Source organism: Sitophilus oryzae, unplaced genomic scaffold, assembly GCF_002938485.1.
Source record: "Sitophilus oryzae breed Bouriz unplaced genomic scaffold, Soryzae_2.0 scaffold_1590_pilon_pilon, whole genome shotgun sequence".
NCBI lineage: Eukaryota > Metazoa > Arthropoda > Insecta > Coleoptera > Curculionidae > Sitophilus > Sitophilus oryzae.
Window position 1 is genome coordinate 2,976,441 of NW_022146270.1, and position 19,304 is coordinate 2,995,744.

The 19,304-nt window shown below is 32.3% G+C and overlaps 1 long non-coding RNA gene across 1 annotated transcript in view; it reads left to right on the forward strand.

Moving 5' to 3' along the window:
- LOC115879949 overlaps window positions 1-19,304 on the forward strand; it is a 50,547-nt gene that overhangs the window by 21,406 nt on the left and 9,837 nt on the right. The window contains exon 2 of the long non-coding RNA XR_004049782.1: window positions 13,000-13,069. This is a non-coding gene — a long non-coding RNA (uncharacterized LOC115879949). The remainder of the gene's footprint in view (window positions 1-12,999; window positions 13,070-19,304) is intronic.

A 19,304-nucleotide genomic window follows, 5' to 3' on the forward strand; every position in this document is an offset into this window, starting at 1 on the left:
TATAGGCTTGCCTTACATTTGACAATTTTTTTAGTTTTGTCAGATATTTTAGCATTCAATCAACTGATCTGTTCAAACGTAAGTCAAATGTTGACTATTTACATATCTAAGAGAGTATAAACATACAGAATAAAACGCGGAAGGTTGCACTCTCTAAAGCACTATAAACAAAAATTCGGAAACTGAACAAGCGGCACTCAAAATGATTTCCGGAAAATGTCAAGAAAAATATAAAAATTTCAAATTTTTTTTCGCAAAAAAATCTCATGGACGTGTTCCTGGTGCCGAAATATACTACCAATTAAAATACTTGCACTTAGGTCTGGGACACCCTGTATGTAATAGAACCACAATAATTGTAAGCACAATAATAATAGAACCAAAATAATTGTAAGCAGGTCACAAATATTATTAGCTTTTACGTTAACATTTGAAAAAAAAACTATAATAATTACCCTTAGATTCATAAATAATAAATAATAATTTCACATCAGCAAACAACATTTATTAAAATGGCAATTATCGTCTAATAAAAATTAATTTTGTTTGTATATGTGTGCAATTTTTTTCTGCATCGTGTTTGTTCAAAGGCAATTGGCTCCTTTTTTCCGTACGGTGCATATATGTATATGGAACTTTCAATTATTGCACGCAATTGCCGCATATTTAATGCAACACATAAGTACGTAATTGGGTAATTTTGTTTTGCCAAAGTGGGTATCTGAAGGAGGTTATTAAAAATATTATTTTCGCGGAACTGTTCCAACAATTACCGTACTCATAAATTTCAGCGTTTATGGGGAATGCAACTCGTTGAGTATTTATTACGAAGCTTGTCCGGTGAGAACGACAAATTGTATGTGATTAGATATTTGTCACCTGGATGACATTCGTTTACTTGTCAGATAGTCTAATTATAATTTACTGGAAACAGGGATGTGTTGGATGGAGTTAGTTCAAGTCATTAAAATTTGAATTAATTTAAGAGAACTAAAAATGAGAAAACGATATGTGGTATTAAGGAAAGACTTATTTTGACAACTTTGACAGTTTTAGTGTCACTGTAGATTGTAGATTTTATGGGGCACGGAGTTAATCACCGCAACCTTGTAGATCTATTGTGTCCTCAGGGCTTTGACAAAAGATACTGAATTGGCGTTTCCCCATTTTCCCCACTGTATTTCCACACTGAAATTTGATTCGCCCTTTTTTCTTAGCTTCATTCTACTGAGGTGTTCATTGAGGAGACTGAAAACCCCATGACAATCCAAAGATTGGTCTTACTGAAATCAAGAAAAATCTTTATATTTGTGTATTAACTTAATAGTTCTACACTATCTAAACTTGAGTATGATGATGTTGTCTATAACTCTGCCAGGAAGTCTTACCTAAAATCCTTGGATACAATACTCCACCAGGGGCTACGATTATCTTTGGGTGCCTTTCGCACCACACCGGTGGAGAGTCTTTATGCCTTATCTGGATATTCTTCCTTATATAATAGAAGAATTCTCCATACTCTCAATTATGGAATATCCATTAAGTCAAAGCCTTTTTGATTGACTATGGTAAGTTCTTCGACTTACAAGACAGTGAAACGTATACTGTTCATCTAAAATATCAACGCCCCATTAATATAAGATACCACCTATTTTCCTCCCAACAAAACATTCCTAATATCCCTGTATCCACTTTTTCCGACACACTACCCCCTCCATGGAAGGATCCTATTTCAGTTTATATGGAACTTTGTAAATTAAAAAAATCTGAAACATCCAGATATCTTTACAAAACTAGTCTAATACAAATTTTAGACGAAAAATATCGTGACTATATTTGTTTTTACACAGATGGCTCGAAATCTGACCAAGGTGTTGGCTGTGCCTTTTGCAGCCCGGTTGCTAATAAAAAAATCAGATTACCTAATTTCTCTGGCATTTTAACAGCCGAACTCACAGCTATTTATCAGGCTCTTATCCAAATTCGGAGCATGCCACCGATTGAAGCATTAATACTATCTGATTCACTTAGTTCCTTCAACAGTATTGCTTCTTTAAACCCCAAAACTCTCTAACCTGCAGCATTCGAGATCTAGTATATAAACTTACTGAAAGAAACTACAATGTTAACTTTATGTGGATTCCTGGACACTCTGACATTGCTGGTAACGACCGAGCAGACAAACTGGCTAACGAGGCAACGCTCTTACATAATACTGAAGCAACTCCATCCGTTGTCGATTTCAGAAATTTTCACAAAAAAGTGTTCTTCAGTATACTTCAAAATGAGTGGAACATCCTCGAGGGAACTAATAAACTTAGATCACATATGCCACTTCTTGTTGGAACCCTTACAGTTATTAGAACCCTTACAGGACACTCATATCTTACAAAATCATATATTATCAGAAATGAACCCACTCCGAAATGCACCTTATGCAATGTCAATGAGACACATTCTGTTTGAATGCTTACCTGTTGCCTCCCATAGGTCTAGATTCTTTAATGCTGTTACCTAGGAGAAGATTTTCGCGCCTTTTAACATTTCGAAGATTAATAAAGTTATGGAATTCTTAGACAGCATCAACATAACGAAAAAACTTTAATTTCTAATAATTTAAAATGGCCTCATGTTGACTAAAGCTTGTTATTGAGCGCTAAAAAACCCTCGCTGTTGACGCGTTCTATAAACCAATACCCTCTCCCTCCCCCCCTCTATCTCTCTCTCTCTCTTTGTCTGTATTTGTCTCGTTCGTAAGTCTTTAAAGTTGTAAAGTTGGAGTCTTCCGGTTCTTGAGTTCCGCTTTAAGTTGATTTCCACTTGGGAAGCAGAACGGTTCTCGTCCAGTTAGTGGAGTGTTCGTTCCCTTTCTAGCCAGATCGTTTGATTTTGCATTATCTTCTATCCCTTGGTGGACTGGTACACAGAGTAGAAGGACTTTATTTTCTTTAATTTGTTCTGCTTCTCTAGGCATACTTTGACTAACTTCGAATTGATGGTTACTGAGTTGATCGCTTTTAAGGCTGCTTGGCTATCGGATAAGATGGCTATTTCTTGTTTTCGATAGTTCCTATCTAAGATAAGTCGTACTACTATATTTCGATAGCGTAGATTTCTACCTAATGAATGCTGGGGTGGGGTAGGTTCGCATTAGTATGCAGTATTTAGTTTAGTGTCATAGTAAGAGTTTATGCACATTACACAACTAAACTATGTGACACGTGTTTCGCTCATACGAGCATCATCAGAGCTAACAGGAAAGAACCCAACTAAATAATAAAAAGTCATCGTAACTTATAGAGATACAATTAAAATCACACCACACACGTTCACATTTTACATATTCAACCAAAACTGAACTTGTGTGGTGTGATTTTTTCTGTAAGTTACAAGTACCTTTTTGTTATTTAATTGGGCTCTTTTTCCAGTTGATGATACTCGTATGATTTAAATTTGCAAATTATGCCTCTTTGAGAAAAAATGGACGGCTTCTTTAATTCTAATATCCAGAAGACTTATAACTATTAATAACTATTTAATTAAATAAAATGTATTCTAAAAAAATCCTAGATTTATTACAAAGTCTTTCAGTAATATATTTGACACTCTTATGTTTAGAACTATATTTAATTATAACAAACTTGATTAGTCACTAGACGATTATTCACCAGAAAACCACGAACGACACAAAGCTTGCGTCCACGTGCACATCGTAAATTATTTGCCAGAGATTTTTTTTTTGTTTAATTAATAATAATTATAATAAATAGTGAAAAACCCATGACTGTTTTTGTAGTATTTTTGAACAATTTTATTTTATATTTTATGAAAAACAATAAAAAAATAATTTTAAACTAATTTAAATGGCTAAATCATTCCTATTAATTTCTAGTTTAAATTTATAAAATTATATCTCAGAATTAGCTAATTTATAGTTCAGAAAAAGAGTCTACCTAATAGAATTCCAGTAAAGTATAAACAGTTTAACATGATATGTCATACAAAATGGCTTATCGATAATATTTGTTTTTCTACTAATTTTAATTTGTCTGTAAATTCATTATCGATAATGAGAAAGCAAAGTTCAACTTTTTGTTATTTCACTGAAATAATTAGTCTTTGATCTTACCATCGCCAAGTGATAACATATTTAATGATTACTACCAGTGGTTTTATATCTTTAGGATGTTATATTTTTGTAATAATTTGAAAAACGTTTTTCAGTACTTTTTGGAGTCATATACCTTAAATCTATATTTAAACTTAGGTAACAAGAAAATTATTAATACACGTTTAAATTAGAGGATTACATGCAGTAGAGATTCTATTAATTACTGGAGGAGTATGGTTGGTTTCTTAGGACTTACGACCGAGAAAAATCAAAGATTTTTCTTGATTTCAGTAAGAACAATCTTCGGATAGTCACGACGATTGACAGACAGTCTCACAGTCTCCTCAATGAAAAACTCAGTAGATTGAAGCTAAAAAACCAGAAAACCTCATCACTTAGTGCGCCGATACGGAAACCATTCGTTTGGTACGCCATAAGCTTTGGTACGACTGATATCGAAGATGAGGAATTAACATCTGTAAAACCGTCTCAAGTATTGATCTTTGTCAAAGCCTTGATACTGTATGATGCGTTATAACTTAAGAAAAGGCGACACAATAGATTTATAAGGTCGCGGTGATTAACTTCCCCCTTCCCAATCTACAATTTACAATGGTTGCTTTGTATATTAGTGTTAAAACACTTTATTCACTTACTATTTTCTTTCTGTATAATTTCGACTTTAATCAAGGTCACAAACAATTGAAGAGATGTGTTTATATCTATGATGGGGGGGAGGGGGGAGGAGATTTCTATATTAAAAAAAAAGGGACAAAAATATGCAATGCTAAAAACCAATTTTTAGTTACATTTCCTTTTTTTGTGTTTAGGTTTAATCATTTTTTTAGTAGAATACAGTAGAATCAATGACAAAGAGGTAATAGGATGGCATTCATGCTGAGAACGTCGAGCGTCGCGTAGCATCGAGGCGTTCAATTCAGATTGGTCAATTCGACGCCCGACGCTCAGCAGACGCTAGCGCAACGCCAAACGCGACGCTGTCTGCCTGAAGGGTCTAATTTAAGTTAAGTGAATTGATTCCATTTCGACGCTATGCGGACGCGACGCAAACGCGACGCAACTTTCGACGCTCTCAACCTGAACGTACCTTTAGAAAGAAATGAAAAGAATACAGACAAAAAGCATTTATTTAAAAAATATTAGGATGTAGTTATTATTGTGTAAACTTACATACTTGATACTATTAAATAAACAAATTAAATATACACAAAATTCTCTTATCGAAAGAAATATTAACAGATGTAACCATTTTATATACACTATATTCATGTTCCTAATTATTTTTTTTTATAATTGAATTAATCCATTATTCCAAACATATCTAATTAGATTAACATTTTGATTTTAATAATTTAACTACACTATTCATTTAATAGGCTATGATAAGCCATTGTCAAAGAATTATATGGAGGATTTAACACCCAAGTTATTAAATATTATAAAAAGGGTGCGACTGGTAAGAACTCAAAGGACCATGAGAATGATCTGAAAGCTATGTCATAAAATTTAATTTAATAAACTACTATTTAAAAACATGAGGTTTATGCATGTGCCTACATTTCACTGGTTTAAAAATCATGTAAGCTAGTGCTTTCGACATAAATTAGCATCTATCTAAAAATGTAGGCAAACCGCTGATTCGAATTATCAACACATTTGTCATAGTTTTCAACCGACTTTCTATAATATAACCGGAGGTTAAAATATGTCAAACACGTGTCGGAAATATCTGTGGAAACTACGTAAGAGACCCGCCATAAAATAACTCGGTAAACTAACTATAGTATGCAAATTAAAAAAAAGTTATTTTAACGTTTGTAATAACCATAAAAGTCAGACGGTTGACAACATGTTTAGTGTGCGCCATATGTTAAAGTTTAAAATGTACCAGTTAAGGCATGAGATAGTTGTAAATGTGACATTTATTTCGTTGCCATTTCGTTCGGTTAAGCTCATTCAATTCAGATACAAATTAATGTTTAAAAATGGCAAATTGTAACAAAAAATAACTTAAATTAGTTAAATAGTGTCAATATTTTTGTGGTAGGTTTATTGTTAGGTTATTTATGTAGTATATTTTTCTAAAAATAAACGGCAATTAAAGTAAACACTGATTTTTTAATGCGAGTGATTTTTTTTAATGACATCCATATATAAATCCATACCAAATAAACTTTTAGTTACGTCATCGAAGGCGCGATTTAAATTCATTATTGCCAACCATGAACATATTTGGCGCCAGCTTGACCAAATGAAATTTAAATTTCACGCTGACGCGTCAGGTGGTAGCTCTGTTGTGATATATGTCAAGTTGTCATATTTATCAACTGATATTTTGATTTGTTTTTGACAGTTTATTTTTTACTACGAGTTTTTGGTTTAAGTGAATTGTGTTGTCATATTTTAAGCCTATTTTTTTACTAACAGACCTTGTAGTGGAAATTGGTGTTTTAAGAACAGCTTGTAGTGCGAAGTGTAGTAGATGGCAAAAAAAAACCGTTCCAAAAAAAAACGATAATAAATGGCCCTTTATGTCCTTTAAGTGATGTTAGGGAGATGAGTTTCGTTGATGTAAATAATAAAGGTTTACATATTTATCATTAATTAATTAATTTTTGTATCCTAAAATATCTTGATTAAAGGAAAAGATTGTAAAAGTGGGCAAAAAATGTAAAACACTGTACCAGTCAAGCTTCATAATGTTACTAAAAGATTATGTGTGAAAGTTAGTGGTATGATCCTATAGTTATGTTTCACTAGAACTTGAATAATTGAATATTTTTAATTAGCTATTGGAAATCTATAATATTGAAATGTTGCTAAACGAGTAAAGAAACTGTTAGTAATCAAAGTACCACACTGCACAAAATAATTATTGTCTTCAATTTTTTTTCGTATTTCCTAAAAGATTAAAACACAATTATTGTGTAGAAAACTACACTTTCGTTCAAATCCTCACCGCATAGCAAATTCACTATTTGATAATAAAACCATAAATAATCACTGTTTATATAACTTAACAGGATATTTATGGAAATTTAAATAAAACAGCTTAGTGATAAATCTTATCATTACTAAAATATACAGTCAAAATTAAATACCTAATATTTTAATTACAATTACTAATTGAAAAATTAAGTATTCTAGAATGAATTAGATTTGGACATAAAAAAAGGTAGTTAGTCACCGCGACCTTACAGATCTATTCTGTCCCCCTTTCTTGAGTTATAACTGACGGCTTTGTGAAAAGCTTGTATCTGAGACAGTTTTTCAAAGGTTAGTTCTCTATCTCCGATATCTGTCAAGGTTCGTGGCATGAATGGCTCTCATCTCGGCGCACTCAGTGATGAGGTGTTCTTGAATTTTCCCATTTTCCCCACAGAATCTGCATTCGCCCTTGTTTCTTAACTTCAATCTACTAAGGTGTTCATTGAGGAAAGTGTCCTGATAAAAACCCCATGACAATCAGAAGATTGTTCTTACTTCAATCAAGGAAGGATTGTAGGATTCCCATTCTAGATTTCGAATACCTGGTTATTGAGTTGGTTGCCAATTCAAGTTGGTTTCCGCTTTAAGTTGATTTCCACTTGGGAGGCAGAACGGTTCTGGTCCAATTAGTGGAGTGTTCGCACCTTTTCTAGCTAGATGGTTTGCTTTTTCATTGCCTTCAATCCCTTGGTAGGCTGGCACCCAGAGTAGGAGGACTTTATTTTATTTACCTAATTTGTTCCGCTTCTCTAGACATTCTTTGACCAACTTCAAATTGACGGTTACTGAGTTGATCGTTTTTAATGCTGCTTGACTATTGGGTAAGATGACTATTTATTGTTTCCTATAGTTCATAGGTAAGATAAGTTGTAGGCATCTTTCGATAGCATTTATTTTTCATATCCATCTCTCATTGGACCGAGAAAAAACAGAGTTTATCGACTAAAAATAAAAAATAACTTTAAAGAAAATATTTGGCCTGCTGCACTGTTTGGTTTGCTCACCTAATTCGGGTTGTACAATTATAAGATAGAAAACCTACAAATGACCCGATTTTTCAACCAACATTACAAACGAAATAGTGAAACTGTGAGTCAGGAAACCGAACAAAATGCATATTTTTCTTTTTTGTGATGTAAATTATGGTTACATTGCAGATGTTTATATTCACCATCTTTCTATAGATGGAAAGAGTTAATTATTGGTTGTCTCTGCATGAGTGAAAAAACAAACCTCTTCCAAAATTTACAGAATTAGAACCCTTTACTAAATGACCTGGCCCAAAAAAGAGATATCTTAATTGCAAACTACAAAAATAAACCAGAAAGAGCAGGTCGATTTTAATTGTTAGAAACGTAATATACAAAAACGTCATTATTCATTTTAAAAATCTATTAAGAACGCTAAAACGCGATTATCATTAATTTCTCTACCCAAATGAAATAATTAGTAAAACTGTTGCGTCAAGAAACTTAAAAAAATGCATGTTGTTTTTTTGCGACATAAAGTATGCTAAAGTTGCAGATGTTTATTTTTGCCTCGCAATAACAGTCGTCGTTGTTTGTTGACAGACGGGCAAGAAATAAAGTAAAGGAAAAAAAGCTGAAAATACTTTAACCATTTAGAACCGGTTGGCCGAAATATTCTGCACAATCAGCAATCAAGGCATCGGTGTAATAACGTCACAAATGCGATGGCTCATCGTGACTCGCGATTTCTGTCGACTGTCGACAATCCAGTCGATTCGTCGGAGTTTCGTAGTCCGTTACTCTTTTTCTTTAGGAAGAGGCGATAAAAAGATCGATTAAAACAATATAACATTAAGAAAAAAGAGATACAATGACCCGTATAATACATCGTAACGTTTTTCTTTCTATATTTAGTAGGCCGATGCTAAAAACAATTAATTAAGTTGATTGTATGCTAAATTGTTCTTTGAGCTGTTTATAGTTCGTAATAGCTTCAGTAATTATGGCCTAATGAGGCTTTTTTACTTTAACTAGTAAATTTGTTAATTTTACTCAAAAAAGCGTTTAGATGGTATTTTATATATTTATGGGTAGAAATATATTATAAAAGTGCTTAGTGCTGAGTTCTTAAAATTTTATTCATTTAGCATATTATATGAGACACTATTATTTTGTTTAATATAATATATCAAGCAAATTATTTTTATTGTTTTTCTAGAAATATTCTATTTATATAAATAACAACCGGGGGGGGGGATTTTTATGGTATATACGTTTACAGGCATGCATATTTATATATAAAATAATTTTTATGTAGTTGTATTGTAAGTTATTAAATTAATTAGTGCTTGATTGTTCTAGTCTACTGGATTTTAATGCACTTGCATGAACTACATTTACTACCTGTTTCTAAAGAAAAAATTCGTTCGATAATTTGTAGCATTTGTTATTGCTATTTTTGGATCAATTATGTAATTTTAAAAATGATTGAAGCATTTAGTTTATTTGAAAATTACAGTTTTCAGTACATTATGAATTAAAAAAGACGACTTATTTGTTTTATATCAGTGTCCCATCTATCTCTAGTATATGACATTATAGTTTAAGAGCTGGTTACATAAAAAACCTTATAATCGTTACATGGCTAATTTTTGTTATGAAGTCTCCTTATGTGTAGCCATTACGAAATAGTCATGTCTGCCAGCGCGATCCCGGGGCTTAAAGCGGGGGCGGCCAACCGAAAGGGTGAAATTTTGACACTAAAAATATTATACGGTACACGAGTTATAATTGCGAAAATAGCTTTTATTTATTATTAAGGAACGTGAAAAATTGTTGGCAGACATTTTTCTTATTGCTAAAATGCCGGCAGGCAACGCGTTTTTTATGTAGCCAGCTCTCCGTCTATTATTAGTCTATGGCTTCTATGTTATAGTACCTACGTCGAAATTAGACAAAAGCCTTTAGTTATTTAATTTTAATTGGTTTAGGAAATATAATTTAACATTGTGAAAATTATAAGTTGACAACTTAAGATTAACTTGCATTGTTATCTGTTCAGTTTTAATATAGAAATAGAAGCAGTTTTTTTAAGTTAGTTAAAAACAGCTCGCGCAAAATTGCTCAAATTTGGCATACCCCAGTTTTCAGCATACCCAGACCTTTAAAAACTCTATTTACAACTTTGCTGTAAAATTAATAGGTGCGCCAATATTTGGACAGTTCAAAATGTGCCAGGGATTTCCTAATGTTTCCAAAGCCGATGTACCATGCATTGTTAGGCATGAAAAATATTAGGTATCTTCTGATTAGCATATACTACGAGTATGTATGTATTTTTTTCTCACGCAAAAAATTTAAATTACTGCTCACAGGATACATTCTATAATGGTCTATCAAAGGTACCTTTCCTAATCCTTTTTATTTTCTATTAGTATACGCGGGGCATATTTTAAATCAGTCTACCGTACTATTTGCATACGTTGAATGAACTCACTTTCCTTTACAACTAAACTACGACTATGTTTTTCCCATACGCCAGGCAAGTAAACTGACCGTTTTATACGAATCTACATAATTTAATTTGCCTCTCTACGTATGCAAGGAATTTAGGTAACTTATTTCCTCTTACGCATATAAACGCAGACTGGCATACGTTCACATATACACTCACATGCATATACGCGATCTGGTTTGACTGTATAATGAGCTGGCTACCTCTCATACATAACCCATGGTGGTTTATTTATTTCCCACGTCTTGCAAGATATACCGTGTGGTGCATCGGAACACGGGACGTATGAAATCCCATATAAATTTTGAAAAGGTCAAATATTATCTCCCCAGATAATTTTATACAGAAGTTGTCTTAGACTTTTTTGAAGAAGAGTTAAAGTTGTACTTTCGTCTAGAATTTCATTACGTTTTGAATCGGAATTTAAATGTTATTTGCAAAAATCTATCTTCAAATTACTAAAATTTACAATACCTTCCAAAGAAAGCTACAATTAAAATACCAGCAAAATGTGATTTTGTCATTGTCAAATTCGATATCTTCTTCTTGTCTTATGATGACTCTGCTACAAGGGAATCGCCAAAATTCGATGTCACATTTGTTTACAAAATTTTGAAGGTACTAAATAGAAAAATTTTGTATAAAATAATCATAATTTCTACAATTCCTGAAAAAGTTATATAAGTATATATGACATTAGTATCCTATTAGTCTCCTGATAACCCTATACCGAATAAGGCAACAGTTTAAAGAATAAACCAGAGGTTTGAAACTAAAGGCAAACTATTAAGCATATAAGGAAGTGTGAAGATAAAAATAATGAACAGGATGAAAACAACAATGATTTGAATATTCTTCTCCATGTTGAAGAAAAGAAAAACATTGACTCCCGTTTGTTGGGGAGCCAGTAGGAAACGACCACAATATTATTCTTCGAACACTTAAAATCATTAGCTATTATAAGAAGAAATTGGGTTGACTTTAGAAGAAATCGGGTTTCAAATGGATGATTGTCCTGCAAACAACTGCCTTATATTTAGTGAATATTGGCAAGATGCGTTCAGAGGAAACATAAGTGGGCAAAATCGCACCGTTAGTTGGGCTGCCAGTACTCCTAATCTTTAGCCCAACGACTTCCTGTGAAGCACACTCAAAAACCGTCTTTATGGGCATAGTAAATATAGAAATTTAGAGGAACTAAAAACGCCTCCTCTGTGGAATGCGAAAGATTCTCGCTTCAACAGCTTTGTATTGGGAGGCGTGAATTTTATAATCATTTTGAGTATTGTTTGGCTGGGAATGGAGGATTATGTAAACATTTTATTCATTAATATAGTTGTTTAATAAAGTTTCTTTAGTTACAAATATTTCTATTACTTCTTAGATTATTGTACGTGAAATTATTACGTATATGGAGCGAGGCCACGAGAGTGATCGAGTACTGAACAGCAAACAAGTCATACACCGCGAATGATATTCTCAATTCAACTTTAACTTAGTTAAATTTGAATATTAACTCTTTAGTAGATGGTAATTCCAAATCAGAGAAAAATTAACCATCCTCCAAACTACCCAAATTTTTGTAAACAAAAACGTGACATCGAATTTGACAATGACAAAATCATATTTTGTCGTTGTAAGCGTATTCTAAAATTCCAGTAACTAAAAGGTAGATTTTTAAAAATATCATTTAAATGGCTTTTCAAAACAAAATTAAATTCTAAATCAAAATATAACTTTAACACCTCTTCAAAAAAGTCTAATACAACTTTTAGAGATGGATATAATAGATATCTGACCTTTGTCAAATTTACATGAGACTTCCTATGTACCGTGTTCTGATGCTCCACACGGTATATACCAATAGGTCTAGGGAAAAAGGTGACAAAAAATCCCAAGTAGACAACTGAGTAAATCTTTAGTATATATCAGACTTAAGTCGTTACCTGTTTTTTTTTTAATATTCTCGAAGACCACGCAGGTGTGCGTTGGGAACCATAATCCAAATACGTATTTTTTATGTTAATTTCCACGAAGATGTTGAATTTCGTCGTTGGTAAATGGATAAGTGTTAATATGTTACGCTAAGTGTGTTTTAATTTTCGGATTAACATATATATTGTTTTGGACAAAAAGATTTTTAGTATTTAGATGGTAGCACGGGTATTAAGTAATGGCATTAGAGGAATACATATTATTTACAACGAATAGCCATTTATTCAGCTTTAAACTATAAAAATTTGAATTTTATTGCGTGTGTTAAAGACGCCTATTAAATAATATATTTCTTTATCGCCGAATAGCTAATTCATTAGAGAATTAAATATTTCAACTATGGATTTAAAATAATCTCTTTATTGCTATATAATTTATATTAATGATTTTTTTTGTTTCAGGATATTTTACACAAATAGGAGTCATTAGGATCTATAAAATTCTTGCTGCAGATTATTCAAGAAATGACAGGTATGTTCTTTTTGTTAACTACCTATATTTTATAATCGAAAATTATAACTTTACAAAGTACATTTCTATTAAAATATAATGCAATGTCAGTTTTCTCTGCATATTGCACTTCTACAAATATACCTTACGAAAATATTTGAAAACATGCATTTGAACCTTAAACACCATATGTAACCAAATATTGACTTACGTTGAGAATTTTATTACTGGTGTTATTGGATTGATCGGTAAATATTATGTTATACGCTTGGGAAATATTGCAATCTATTTATTATCCATATAATAATGTATTTACGTATTATCAACATCATCTTATATTTTTTAACTAGTTGTTTAAAATATTTTTAAAATATATTATTTATTTATTTATTTATTACAACAACTTTTTTCTCGATTAAAATGTCTAGCTTTTTTTGTATCAGCTTCACATTGCGTTTTCAATTGAGCTATGATCGCTTCTTCAGTTTTCTCGTCGATATTTCTTGCTCACTATCAATTAATTGATCGCCAACACATGCATTACATCGAGCATTATATATACATACATATGTCATCAAAATATCAACCCGTTGAATACACAGTCTTGTATAGCAAACGTTATTAAAAAATTTCCCTAATGCTATCATGGTCCCTATTAGACTCCGCAACGTCAATATTTCGAGAATAAAAAATCGGTGCTCTCCACCTTTTCGGCAAATTAAAGCATAGTAAAAATCAGGAAGGTACACCGATTAGCATGCCGCAGAAACAACCGTGGCAAGAGTAATCGTGTGCCAAAGTGGTGACAGAGTCTCTGCGATATCCTTGTCAACAGTTAAGGGTTAAAAAGTAACAACTGTTATTTCTAAATAAGAGTTCCGAAATAACAGATCGTTAAATAGGTATCACCCCGTTCTTAAGAGTCTATTTCCCTAGTCCGAAAAAGTAGCAAAATAAGCGTTCGGCATTTAACGTTTTATGTAAAACTGGCTAGGTATTTTTACACTAATGAAGAAGGAAATTAAAGATAAAGGATTATACTATATCCGTATTATAGCACACTTTTAGAAAACTTTGATATTTTTAAGATTTTGATGGTTAAACATCAACAAAATATTCCTTATGATTGGACTAAATTTTCTCGAAAATAAAGACATAATTTAAAATTCCGTTAAAATACGGAAATAGATTGAAGTTTTGTGATTACACTGATACATAATTTATATGGTTTTGTAACAAATTGCTCGCTATTATATGGCAAATGCTGAAGCTCTGCAAACCTTAGACAAGCCTTAAAAAAAGCACGAGGAATTTATGGTGTGGCTTAAAACGACAGGATCGGGCTAAGCCTTCGCAAAGGCAGATTTCTGAAATATAATATATATTTCCTTCGGCCACACACCCGGTTTACCCGACCCCTGAGAACGACCCGAACAGTACAGCGTTATAGACTCTTAATACCGCACACGCTTATCCAAATCGTGAAAACTATAAACACAGATATGCCAATTACTCGGCGTATCTCCCGACCACCCACTTCTAATTCCCCCGACGACTCTTCGAAAATATCACGCCGAATTACCCCCTCGGCTAATTCCGTCATTATTCCGACGTGAGCTCCCTCTCTCCATGTCGACTGTGAATTGACAGTCGAAAGAGGAGTGGAGGGGGCCGCCTATCAAAATGGGTGACGAACGAGTCAACGGGGGTGATAGTGGTTAAAGCCCTTCTATCCCCTCGATCCCGTTTCCTACTATCCACCCTCTCTCTTTCGATCATCGCGGATGACGTCATCGATCCATCATGGCCTCCCGCTAAATACCTAATGCGATTGTGTATGATCGAATCGGGTTTTAGGCCCGTGTGTGCCCTCTGATTAATGCTTGGTGAGGATTGTCGTTTGGCAACGTAAGAATAAATGAATATAGCATTTGACGTTTACCGAGTCTTTTAAACGATATCGGATATAAAGACATAACCGTCTTAATGTTTCGGATGACCAGTTTTTTTATATGATAATTTTTATATAATTTATCCATAAAATTATGAAAGATGAAGAAGAACATGTAGAAGTAAAAAATCACTGAGAAATTTACATTCGTGGATGTTGTATAATATATAATCCTACTAACGTCATATACAGGGTGTTTCAAAACAAATGCGAAAAATTTCAGGGGGTGATTCCTTGTTTAAAATAAAGGGTGACACATGCAAAAAAATTAATTTGGATGTTTAGTTTGTTTAGAAACTTTTTTATCTCTTGTATTTTTTTGATAAAACTCACCGATTTGAAATTAAAAAATAAAATGTAAAGCATTACATGTCAGGACAAAAAACATTTTCTGATAAAGAATCTAGTGGGCTGCTGTAATTTTTTAGGAAAAAATCTAGTCGGCCGCTGTTACTTTTAGGATGTTCCTAATATTATTTTATTTGACATTACTCTACTGCAATACGTTATTATCTAGATGATTATTATTATCGTTATTATCACTAGATTCTTAATCTAAAAATGTTTTTTGTCCTGACATGTAATGCTTTACATTTTATTTTTTAATTTCCAATCGGTGAGTTTTATCAAAAAAACACAAGAGGCAAAAATGTTTTTAAACAAACTAAACTATCCAAATTAAAGCATTTGCATGTGTTTGATAAGATTTTTATTTAAATTTCGTTAACAAGAATGATAGGGGTAGTTTATTTCAACCCCTTCCACTCATTTTAAAAAAGTAAAAAAATTACCTGAAAGTGTGTTTTCATAACAGTAATGCTTCCATAAAATTTCATTAGTCTCTCTCTTTTCGTTTTCAAGATAAAAAATAAAAACATTATTTTTCCGCCATCTTTGTACCGCGATATCTCCCTAATGGTTGACTTTTGACCCAACGTTTATAAAGCAAACTATCCTTTATTTTGAACAAGGAATCACCCCCTAAAGTTTTTCGCATTTGTTTTGAAACACCCTGTATACAGCACACTAGTTCAAAGCATCGTATGCTATGGCAGCAGTTTTACGAGGTACGGCAAAAGGTAAGGCCGCGCACCATGGAAATGACAGAAACAGATTTCTGGAGACGGCCACAGGTAAATCCAGAAGAGAAAGGTATACGAACAGCAGAATACGAAAAATTATGGGGGTCAATCGAACAATAGCTGATGACATAAGACCTAAACAAATAATATGGTATGGCCACGTACTAGAATGCCAGAGGAGAATCTTCCAAAACAGATCCTCAACTGGACACCAGCCGGGCGGCGAAAAAGGGGTAGACCACGCAAGAGCTGGAGAGAAGGAATAGACAAAGAGCTAAAAGAACGAGAGCTCGAAGACGACTTCTGGCTAGATAGGAGGCAATGGCGACTGGGCATCGGAAAAACGTTTTAGAACTATATAAACATTAAGAACAATCTTCGGAATGTCACGGGATTTTTAACAGGACACTGTCTTCTCAACGAACACCTGAGTAGATTGAAGCAAAGAAACAACGGCGAATGCAGATTCTGTCGAGAAAATGGAGAGGAGTACGATGAGTTATAAATAAAAAGTAAACGGTGTAAGGTTGTCTTGGAAAGAACGGTCAATGATATTTTTACAATGGTGGTTCACAATTATGTGAAATGGACTAAAATTACTGAGGCTGTAATTTTGTACAAGAACAGAACAGGTTGTGGAATCTTATCTCATATACACGATTCCATGTCTTTGCCAAATTGCGCTTACGAAATGTATATAATGGATTGTAGTTTGTACTGATTGAGGAAAATAAAACAAAATTCACCACAATACACCAAAATACTTTACTTTTGCACTGGACGCACTTTACGCTAACCATGCTAGCATATTCAGTAGATGATTAAAACTCGTTGAGTTTTAATCATATGCATCATTCTGAAAATAGAAAGTAATTTTTTTATCTTTACCTTCGTGGCAATTCGGTGACAATTTAATGAGGAAAGGCACGGTTGTTGTGCTTGTTTTAGTTTTGCGGAAACCAATTTGGCAAATATCCCAAGCCTCCGAGGATTTATTTCGTACGTCAAAATCTGCCCAGGCTCAATTTTTAATAAAGTGGCATACATCGGAAAGCCAATTACCCTAATAACTGGCCAGCGTGCTTCTCATTTTCTCAACCAATCATCTGTTTCATAACAGTTTGGGTTGTCGATGAAGTTCGATTGCAACGGTCATCACGAAATCATTGAGTATTCACCAAATCTTATATGAAAAAAAGTTTATACTACAAAATACTTAGTTACATTACCTCTACAGGGTGGAGAAAATTTATTATATTTAATTAGAGACATAAAATTGCATGATATGAGAAGAGTTATTCTAATTTTCAATTATGTTTTGAACAGAACTTGATAATATAGAACAGATTCCTTTTAGTTTTGATTACTAATCTATTAAAAAGATTATTTTCAGTTATGAAATATGATCATACAGGATTGGAATTAAAAATAATATGGGGGATAAATATAGCTGTTACTTTATATGAAAAATTGATCGTCATTCTAAATCAATTTGAAACCTTTTTTTCGATCAGATAATATTTCTTTAAGTTATTTGTTCTTTTTTATTAAATAATCAGATAATAGTACATTGATTTTATTCTAGTTTATATTTTTAAGAAATACACTTAATTTCTGGTGAAGATGGTATATTTGTCGTTGAAAATAATGAATTTTCAATAAAAATGTAAAAATTCGTTATTATCATTACAGTGAGCATACTGAATGAATTTGTTTATGAACGTACCTAGGTATGTACATATAGGTTTTTGAAGAATCTTCCTATTTATTACTATGGAAATAAATATAAATCACTTATAATAAACATACCTATACGTCGCGAATTTAACGTATTTTCTAGTTTCTTTTAATTTGATGTCTTATTGACCCTATTTTTGTATTTATTAATAATTTATAGAATAATAAATTATCAAGACTAGATTTATACGTATGCATTTGAAAGATATCTTTGTTTTCTTCTAACGTCTAAATATATAATTCTGGTTTTGTAATAAAATAAATTTATGAAGAGAAAATTTGCTAATATTTTAACGATTACATCAAAACAAATTCGAAAATATAAAAATATGCCCAGATAACCAAAACTAAAATAACATAAAATATGTTTTTTTACCAGCATCCATCATTTTATAATATATGAATATTATAATGTAGAACGGTATGTGACGGAAAAAGAAAAATTTGGCACGAACAAATGTTTGCTTCCAGTTTAAAATAACAAGCAGTAAATTATGAACGATACATTATGAAAATATGTCACTTCGAACTGGAGAGTGCATCGGGAATCACAAAGAATCCAGATCATTTAAAAATTACTTGTCAGTCAAAGTAAAATATCCTTAACAAATTTAAAATTACTATTAAATTAACTGTCCATAATTAATTCCAAAATAATTTTCTGTGAATTTTAACTTGAAAACATTAGAACATTGTGGAACATTTAGTAAAAATCGACATAAAAATATAATATTTCTATGAATACAATATTTTATTTTTCATGTCATTTCGATATGTTATGGGTTTTCATTTTAGGATTTATGTGTATTTATATCTAAATATCCTCAATTACAGAATAAATTTCTCTTTCTACCTGTTTTATATTTATCATGCTGTATATATAAAACCGATATTGAAATGCAGACAACATGCAGATGACCTTGCCACAAGATTATTGTTGCTATTTGCAGTTTTTACAAACATTGTTTGTATATTTTCTTTGACTATAAAATGTTGAATAAAAAGGTACAAAAACCCAATTTTCCAGAAATTAATTGACCAATACAAGCAAATTATCAAAACAGCAGTAGGTCTAACAACAGGCCATTGCAAGCTCAATAAGCTATTCAAGTTAATGGGATTAATAAATGAAACCATGCACATGCAAATTCTGTCAATCTGTAAAATACGCGGCAGAACACATCCTATCTAGTATGATAGTCTGGCTAATGTGTAGTTTTTTGCATGAAGCTATAATAATCCATTGGCAAGAAGAGCTATAGGGAAAATGAATGTTCAAAGTTAGTGCGTCTTGTTACTTTTGTTAATCCTGCATTCTTCAGAAGGTTTAACTTGTATTATAATTATTTATTCAGTTAAAAAACACTTTTTAGATGAGTTCAACTACGCTAGCGAGTATAGTTTTAATCACTGCTCAATTTGCTAGTGAGGCATAATTGGGACTATTTCGGCTATAACGAAATTTTTTAAAGGTACATAATTATAA